The sequence below is a fragment of the Grammomys surdaster genome, unplaced genomic scaffold (genome assembly GCF_004785775.1).
Source record: "Grammomys surdaster isolate TR1022 unplaced genomic scaffold, NIH_TR_1.0 201, whole genome shotgun sequence".
NCBI lineage: Eukaryota > Metazoa > Chordata > Mammalia > Rodentia > Muridae > Grammomys > Grammomys surdaster.
The window spans coordinates 8,598,961-8,608,425 of record NW_021604646.1 but is presented as its reverse complement, the minus strand read 5'-3'; the positions used below and the strand labels follow the sequence as shown (position 1 = coordinate 8,608,425).

The 9,465-nt window shown below is 44.4% G+C and overlaps 1 protein-coding gene across 5 annotated transcripts in view; it reads left to right on the top strand.

Moving 5' to 3' along the window:
• Nlrc5 (NLR family CARD domain containing 5) overlaps positions 1-9,465 on the top strand; it is an 88,052-nt gene that overhangs the window by 12,151 nt on the left and 66,436 nt on the right. The gene's annotated exons all lie outside the window — the stretch shown is intronic.

The window sequence follows — 9,465 nt, the reverse complement described above, 5'->3', positions numbered from 1 at the left end:
AAAGAGGCTGTCTTGGTCCTATTGGGAAGGATTCTTACTTGTATTTTGACTGAACAATGTTGGGGCCAGGCAGTATGGAAACCAGGCGGGGTGGCACAGACATTCAGGTGAGAAACGGTGGTGCCAGGTGTAGGCAAAGGCCATGAAGAAATGTACTTGGATGATAAAGTCACAAGGGCCGTGAGGCCTGGGAAGCTCGCTGCTGCCCTTTCCTGAAGAGAGAGGGAGAGAGGGGTGAGCTGGTGTGGAAGGGTGAGCATGAGCTTAGTTCAGAACCTGGAAATATTGAAACCCATACGAGGTATCAAAATAAGTATGCGGATTCTCTGTTCCTTTGCTGGCAGAACTCCAGTGCTGGTTACATAACTCAGCTATTTCTATAGTGTTTCTACAAATATAGATATGCAACTGTCTCTATGGTGTGTTGACTTAGCATCCTTTGCATGTGTGTGGGAGTGGTATCACCTCTATACTGATACCACAGTTGCTACATCACTCTACACTCCCACTGCATTCCTGTTCCTGCTTGTTCTGTTGCTTGCTTTCCCAACGATAGCCATTCTGACTATGGCCAGATAGGATCTCAGTGTAGGTTTTTGTTTGTTTTGTTAGTCAAGACAGGGTTTCTGTGTAGCCCTGACCTGGATCTACCTCTGTAGACCAGGCTGGCCTCTAACTCAGAGATCTGCCCGACTGTGCCCTCCTGAGTGCTGGGATTAAAGGCATACATCAACACATTGGCTTCAGTGTGGTTTTAATTAGCATCCTTCTGCTGGTGAAGGATGCTAAACAATATTTCACATCCTTATTAGTCATCTGCACTTCATATTTTGGTCAAGGTACATCATAGACTCAAAATAATTATCTCGATGAGAGATAAATACATAATTTTAAATAGAGTGTTGAGAATTAAAACAGGTAATCCCAAAGGGCATTTGTCTGGTGTTGAGCAAATATTCACCATAGCATCGTAGAATAAAGTATTTTCTTGATAGGTTTGAATTGCTTTTTGGTTTAAATATTCATTCCCAGTCAGTGCAAATCCTTATCTTCATCATTGCTTCCATCTTCCCACTTTAGGATTTCAAGATGGGGAATTTCATTTTTTATAAGTGTCACCAATCATTTCCTGTGTTTACATCAAAAGCCTTCTTTATGCATTGAACAAATGGATATTCTAGTTTTTGTTTCTGTGTGTTGTTTGTTGGACAGTTTCACTATCTAGCCTTGGCTGTCCTGGAACTCGCTATGTAGACCAGGCTGTACTCAGACTCATATAGATCCATCTGCCTCTTCCTCCTGAGTGCTGGGTGGCTCAGAGGTTAAGAACACTGACTGCTCTTTCAGAGGTCCTGAGTTCAAATCCCAGCAACCACATGGTGGCTCACAACCATCCGTAATGAGATTGGATGCCCTATTCTGGTGTGTCCGAAGACAGAGACAGTGTACTCATAAATAAAATAAATAAATAAATCTTAAAAAAAAAAGTTCCTTTAAAAAAAAAAAGTGTGCTCTACCACTCCTGGCTGATATTCTAGTTTTTTAATGTTGATGATTATATGATTTTAAAATCAAGATACACATAATGAAATGGGGAAGAGCTGTAAAAATGTCTCAGTGGTTAAGATCCCTTACTGCTCTTTCAGAGGATCTGGGTTTGGTTCCCAGAGCCCAGATGGTGACTCACAACTGCCTGCAACTCCCATTCCAGGGGATCTGATGCCCTTCATGACCTCCATGGCCTCCTGTATGCACGTGGTATATACACATATGCTCAGGCACATATGCATGCACATAAAGTTAAATAAACAAATAAAATAAAATTAACGGCACAAAGTGACCAAAGGAGTATATACAGTGGAAGCCAAGCAAGGTGGTGTATGCCTGTCATTCCTGACCCTAGGAAATGAAAGCTAGAAAATCTAGAGTTCAAGGTCATCCTCAACTACATAGAGTGTTAGAGGCCAGCCTGTGCTACATGAGACCTTGTCTTAAACAAAAAAGAGTACAACGTTGCCATTCAGTCTCTGCCTCCACACCCTGCCCCACAGCAGTATGACCCCGCCCACCACAGTATGACACCACCCACCTCTGTATGACCCCGCCCACAGCTGTATCCCAGCAGGTGGATCCTGAGAGGGTAAGTGGAGCCCAATCTGGAACAGAAGAGAGCTCGGTTAACAGTGACCAGGAGAACAGACTCTCAGAAGATAGCTTCTGTGAGACAGTTCATTTAACGGAGGGGGTTGGGGGGGAGGGAGGAGGGAGACAAAGGCTATATAAATCTTTGGAGGGTGGGTAAGAGCATTCGGGGTGAGTGTCTATCATTGGCTAGGCCCAGTGTGCTAGGAATGCCTCATTTGCATAAGGAGGAATTCCAGATGTTACCAGACATGCTCAGAGCCTGCCCTATCCCCTCCACAGTTCATGGCTCCCTGGCTCCAAGCAATGTAATAAAAGGTTCTCCTCCCTCTGTGTCCCCAGGACACAACTCCAGATGTAATTTGTCACTAGTTTCTGGTACAGCCTTCAAGCATTGCCCATGTATACGCACACACATAATAAAATATATAGTTGTAGCCAGGTAGTGGTGACTCACGCCTTTATTCCCAGCACACAGAAGGTAGAGGCAGATGGATCTCTGAGTTCAAGGCCAGCCTGGCCTACAGAGTAAGTTCCAGGACAGCCAGGACTATGCAGAGAAACTCTGTCTCAAAACACAAAGAAACAAAACAAAACAAAATCCAGTTGTACAACCTGTAATCCAAGCATGTGGGAGGCAGAAATGGGATTATGAATTCAAAGCTTCTCAGGCAAGCTGAGTTATTGAGGGAGATCCTATTTCAAATCTATCAGTCAATTGTCAAAGAATTTTTTCTTCTAAATTTTTAAATTAAATATAATTACATTATTTTCCCTTCTGTCCTCTTACCAATCTCAACCCCCAACCTTTAATCCCAGCATGTGAGAGGCAAAGGCAGGTAGATCTCTGTGAATCTGAGGCTAGCCTGGTCTACATAGCTGTTTTAATTAGGGTTTCCATTGCCATGAAGAGACACAGTGACCAAGGTAACTCTTATAAGGACAACATTTAAGTGGGGCTGGCTTACAGGTTCAGAGGTCTTATCCATTATCATCAAGGCAGGAGCAGGGCAGCATCCAGGCAGGCATGGTGCTGGAGGAGCTGAGAGTTCCACATCTTGATCTGAAGGCAGTCCAAAAGGAAACTGGCTCTTCCGGGCAGCTAGGAAGAGGGTCTCAAAGCCTGCCCCATCGTGACACACTTCCTTTAACAAGGCCACACCTCCTAAGGCCACCACTCCCTGAGCCAAGCATATTCAAATCCCCACAATAGCCAAGGAGGCTACACAGACTGTGACTCAAAAAAAGAATTTCATGGCCTCTTTTTCTTTAATTATTACGGCTACATGTGTATGCGTGAATATATAAATACAACTTGTTGGATTTATTTATTGTTATTTGTATGTATATGATTCAGAGCTGGCCATCTGGTATTAGGTAACCAGTTGCAGGGCTCATCCTCAATTCTTTCTGTCTTAGTTTATTGCTGTGAAGAGACCCCTGACTGCAGCAACTCTTATAAAGGAAAACCCTGGCTTGAGCATTTGGAATCTGTATTGACCACTCTAACAAGCCCACATCGGCTCCAACAAGGCCACACCTCCTGATAGTGCCACTCTCTATGAGCCTATGTGGGCCATTTTCATTCAAGCCACCACATTCCACTCCCTGTCCCTCATGGGCTTGTGGTCATATCATAACACAAAACTGCATTCAGTCCAACTTAAAAAGTCCCTATAGTCCTTCAGAGTCTCAACAATGTCTAAAGGCTAAAGTTCAAAGTCTCTTCTGAGACTCAAGGCAATCGCTTAACTTTAATCTCCCAAAAAATCAAAGAGCAGATGACATACTTCCAACATACAATAGCACAGAATACACATGACCATTCCAACGGGGAGGAAAGGGGGCATAATGAGGAATACTGAACCAAAGCAGTATTGAAACAGCTGGGCAAACTCCAAACTCTGCATCACCATGTCTGAGGTCAAAACACTCCTCAGATCTCCACCTCCTTTCCTCTCTGTTGACTGCAACACACTTCCTGGTCTTTGGCTGGTTCTACCCTGATAGCAGCTTTCTTCAGCCAGTACCATAGTGCTCTGGGAACTCCAACATTTTTGAGTTGCCAAGAAAATCCATGCTTCACAGTGTCACGCAGCAGCCTCTAAAGGCCTCCATGCAAGGACACCCCAGCCACACAGCTGGCATCTACCTTAGTCTTGTGGGGCGTTCCATAACTCCTTTCTTCACTGTAAAGCCAGAACCATATGGCCAAAGCTGCCAGGTTCTGCTGCTTGCTTAAGCTGGAACATGGTTTCCTCATTCAAATACACCTTCACCAGCTTTCTGGTTTTGATGGTTTCCTTCACTGCCTAAGTTTAGATGTCCTGGAACTCAAACTGTAGACCAAGCTGGCTTCAAACTCAAAATCTGCCTGCCATTACAACCAGCCCTAAACTTTTTAAATATTCCTTTTCACAGTTGGAAGCTTAGCTAGGTGTGGTCTTGCCCTGAGATCACCACTCCCTTTATTTCCTTTATTGTCAGGGTTTTCTTTAATCCGTTTATCTCCTTGAGTACTAGATGTAGCTCCATTACACTTCCTGGTGCTCCTTTTCTCCTCAAACTGTACATTTTATATTTTTCCTTGCTCAGCTTCCTCCTTTTCATTATAGATCTCCATAAGTGTGACCACTAATAACCAAGCAACACAGTCAATACTAGGCTGTCTGGAAATCTCCTCTGCCAAAGCAGCTAATCTGTCACTTTCAATTTAACCTCAGGCATATTTTTTTGGACAAGGGCAGAAAGTGGCCACATTCTTTGTCAAAATATCACAAGAACAGTCTCTAGGCCACATACTAACATGCTCCTCCTCTGAAACCTCTTGAGCCTGGCACCCACAGTTCAAATCACACTTAGCACCACTGTCTCCTATGCTTCTACGAGTATGGCCCATTAAGTCCCACTTAAAACATTCAACTGCTTTTCTTATCCAAAGTCCACATTCCTCCAGACAAAAGCATGGTCAGGTCGATCATACCAATACTTCAGTTCCTTGTCTCAACTTGGTTAGGGTTTTATAAAGGAAAAACATTTCATTGAGGCTGGCTTGTAGCTCAAAGGTTTAGTCCATTATCATCATGGCAGGAAGCATAGTGGCATACAGGCAGACTTGGTGCTGGAGAGATAGCTGAGAGTTCTACATCTGGATCCACAGGCAGAAAGAAGAGAAAGTGACACTGGGCTTGGCTTGAGCATTTGAAACCTCAAACTCCACCCCCAGTGACACACATCCTCCAACAAGGCCACACCCACTCCAAGAAGGCCACACCTCCTAATAGTATCTCTCCCAGAAAGAATATGGGGGCCATTTTCATTCCAACTACGACACTCCGGCTCTCAGCATTTCTTAATTGCCTGCAGTTGTCTATGGGTAGGTTCCTGTGAGATTTCCCCTTCTGGGTCAGCATGTCTATTGCTGTTGTAACTTGTTTAGTTACATTGTTGAGGTATCATGAGTGTAGCTTCCCTGCCATTTCTAGGAGACCACGTCTTAGCAGACTTTCTGTTCCTCTGTCTCTTACAATCTTTCTTCCCCTCTTAGTCACCAACCTATTTATTACTGTTGAGAGGCACCATGACCAACAAAATTCTTATAAAAGAAAGCATTTTGACGTGGAAACTTGTGGTTTCTTTGGAAAGTCAGTTATGTCGAAGAACGTTTTGCTAAAGTAGATACATGTGAAAGGATGCTTTGCTGAGGCAGACATGCAGAGGGATGTTTTGCTGAAGTAGACACAGGTGAAAGGATATTTCACTGGGGCAGACACATGAAGGAACATTTTGCTGAAGCAGACACAGGTGAAAGGATGTTTTACGAAAGCACGTACGTGAAAGAACTCATAATGAAGGAGTCATTCTTCACTGATGACACACATGTATTGGTTTTGCCTTACAATGCATAGCTGAGCTCTGTATGTAACTCCATAGAGAGAAACACACCAAAAAACTTCTGGTGGTGCCGTGGCAGCTTGTTGCCTCTTCTGTGGACTCTGGCCAACAGGAAGAGTGACGTGAGCTGAGACAGACTCATGTAGAGTTTTGCTAAGACAGACTCACGTGCTGAGGCAAGACTCATAGTGAGACAAGACCCATGGAGGACACATGGAAGGAATATAAATCGGACTCAGCAAGACTCAATAAATAAGACAGTGACAGGGTCTTGCTTACTCACCTAGCTTTACAACACATTTTGGTTTTACGTCTTCACTGAGAGAGGCACAGCCAAGAACTTCTCCTGGTATCCCAGCTGGTCCTGGTCCTTCTGGTGACTCTTGCTGATTCAGCTGAGGCCTTGTAGCCGCCTTCGACCACAGACCAACCCGGTTCTCCTGAAAGGGGGGCTGGAAAGGAAGAAAGGGAAGGAGGGCGAGAGAAAGATGAAGCCAAGACAAAGTTCTCTGATCAAGGCTCAAAGTTTAATGTTCAGCTCTTCTAATTTAAAGGGAAAGCCCCCACCAAACCCCTTCTTGTTTCAGCCAGAGAAGGGTGGGGGAACCCATTGTTAGTCACTGCTGGAGATGTCTCAAGGCAAGCTCAGCTGCAGCTTATTCTTCTAAGTTCCTGTAGCTGGCTGAACGTGCAGCCGCAGCCGAGGTGGGTAACCACCTAGGTCCTATTATTTGCTCTATTGTGGTAAACAAGGTCTTTTGGGCCTGCTAAAGGCTAGGGGGAGGGCACAAGGCCTGGCTGTTTCTGCTAGGTCGTGCCACCACTGCTGATTTGTATTTTCTGTCCCAACATTACCAAACTAGACTGCTCATATATTCATAAAGTGTTTTCGAGTGGGTTGAGCTGCCACTGCTGACTTCTGTGAACTGAACTACTGATTTTTTTTTGTTTTGTTTTGTTTTTGTTTTTTTGAGCCAAGGTTTCTCTGTGTAACCCTGGCTGTCCTGGAGGTCAGTCTGTAGACCAGGCTGGCCTTGAACTCAGAAATCCGCCTGCCTCTGCCTCCCAAGTGCTGGGATTAAAGGCATGCGCCACCACTGCCCAGCAAAATCCTTTAATTTCTTTTGTTTTTGTTTTTGTTTTTTTTTCGAGACAGAGTTTCTCTGTGTAGCCCTGGCTGTCCTGGAACTCACTCTGGAGACCAGGCTGGCCTCGAACTCAGAAATCCGTCTGTCTCTGCCTCTCAAGTGAACTACTGATTTCTTGACAAAGCAGATGAGATTCGCTCCAAAGAACCATTTCTAAACAGGTTAACTTCCCTGGGTGCTAATAACCTTTCTTTTCCACTACCTCTGGTAGTTGGTGGGCTAGAAGGGAGGCTAAAATGTTTAAGAACCCATATTAAAAATAGGACAATTAAAGCTGGGCAGTGGTGGCACACGCCTTTAATCCCAGCACTTGGGAGGCAGAGGCAGGCAGATTTCTGAGTTCAAGGCCAGCCTGGTCTACAGAGTGAGTTCCAGGACAGCTAGGGCTACACAGAGAAACCCTGTCTCGAAAAAAAAAAAAAAAGGACAATAAAAGACTTTAAGACTACAGTATTTAATTGGGGGGGAGGAGTCTTGCTTATAGTTTTAGAGGGTTAGTCTATAATCATCAGGGTGGGAAGCAGACAAGCTATGGAGCTGAAAGCTTTACATGCTGGTTTGCAGGGAGAGACAGAGACAGACAGAGAGACAGAGATAGAGAGGGGAAGAGAGAGGCAGGCAACCAGGAGGCTGGCCTTCGAACGGGCTTTTGAAACTTCAAAGCCTACCCCCAATGACACATTGTTGCACCTTGTAATCCTTTCCTAATAGTTCCACTAACTAGTGACCAAGCATTCAAACACATAAGCCTACAAGATGGGGAACAGTCTCATTTAACCGCCCCTCCCCCCACACACTCTTCTTCCTTAATGTTCTCAGAGCTTTAGGTGTGGGAGCTGTGTTGTAGATGTATCCATTAGGACCGGTTACCATACAGTCAGTTTTCTATACATTTTGAACAGTTGTGTAATGGTCTCTATCTGCTGCAAAGATATGTTGTCTCTTTGATTACAGGTGAAAGCTACAGTCATCTGTGGGTCTAAGAACATGTACTTAGAATTTTACTTTTTTATGCCACATACGCTACTGTGTCTCACAGTGACAGTGCTACAAAGCAAACGCTAAGTGGAAGGGTGTTTGGCTTATCCACATTGCTGGATTCCTGTTGTGGTTTGGATTCCTTCATAAATTAACCTGGAGACAAACACAGCTCATTCATTTCGAAAGTGATCCTATAGAGACCCGTACTATGGGGACAGAAAATGTAGACAGGGGAGGCCAGGCATCCCAGGGGTGTGTCATTGAGCAAATACTATGGGTAATGGGAGCCTGCCTAATGAGGAGGGAGTAGGATGTTTACACATCAACTCTCAGCATCCCTTGGCTAAGGAGACAGATTAAATCCTTGGTCTCCAGCTGAGGCATATGTAGGTAGTCAGATATGAACAAAGTACATGCAGATGAAGCTGGGGGACCTGGGATGAGCTACACGGCTTTTATGACATCCTCCAAGAAAAGGAACCACAAGACTCACCCATCAATGGAGGACAGGAAAGTTTATTTCTCAGCCATTCGGGGAATATCAATAACCCCAAGGATCTGTAACCATGTGACTCGGGGAGCATGGTAATTAACATGTAACGATACTTAGCTGAGCTTTTCCCTGGAGTACTCTTAATAACCTCTTATCCATAAATATAAAGCACACATGTATTTGTTTCCCCCTAAATCCTGTCATTGTGTGTCCTTTGCCATATTCTCTGTGTAGTTGTAGTCTTTCCATGTTTTATTGGAGTCATTGCTCTCCCAGGAAGATCAGCCGAGTCACATACGACACCTTTTCCAGTGTGTTGTTTTCATTTCATTGCCCCCCCCCTCCCCGCTCCCAATAGAAAAATTAGTGCATGGTAAGGAATGTTTTATTGTAACACATGTTTATATAAATTGTTTCCAGTAACTTTATTGAGGTGTGGAGCATCTCAGAATGAAATGAGCAATCCAGTCTGAACATCCAGATATCAGTTGTGCGTGGGCACTGTTTTCATGGCCCTGGGGTCTAGACCCAGGGATTGCATAGCTGGGTTTATGATAAACTTCCAAACTGAGTTCCACAGTATTGTTCCTGCCAACCATATATACGGGTTCCAGTTCCTCCAAATCCCTACCAACAGAGTCCATTGTTTCCTTTATAACCAGTCTATATGGGTATGAAATGCTGTGTTCCCAGGATTTTAAGTTCCAAGCAAGTTTAAAACTGTTTTTGTTTGTTTACTAGAGAGAGAGAGCACATGAGACACACACACACACACACACACACACACACACACACACACACACACAC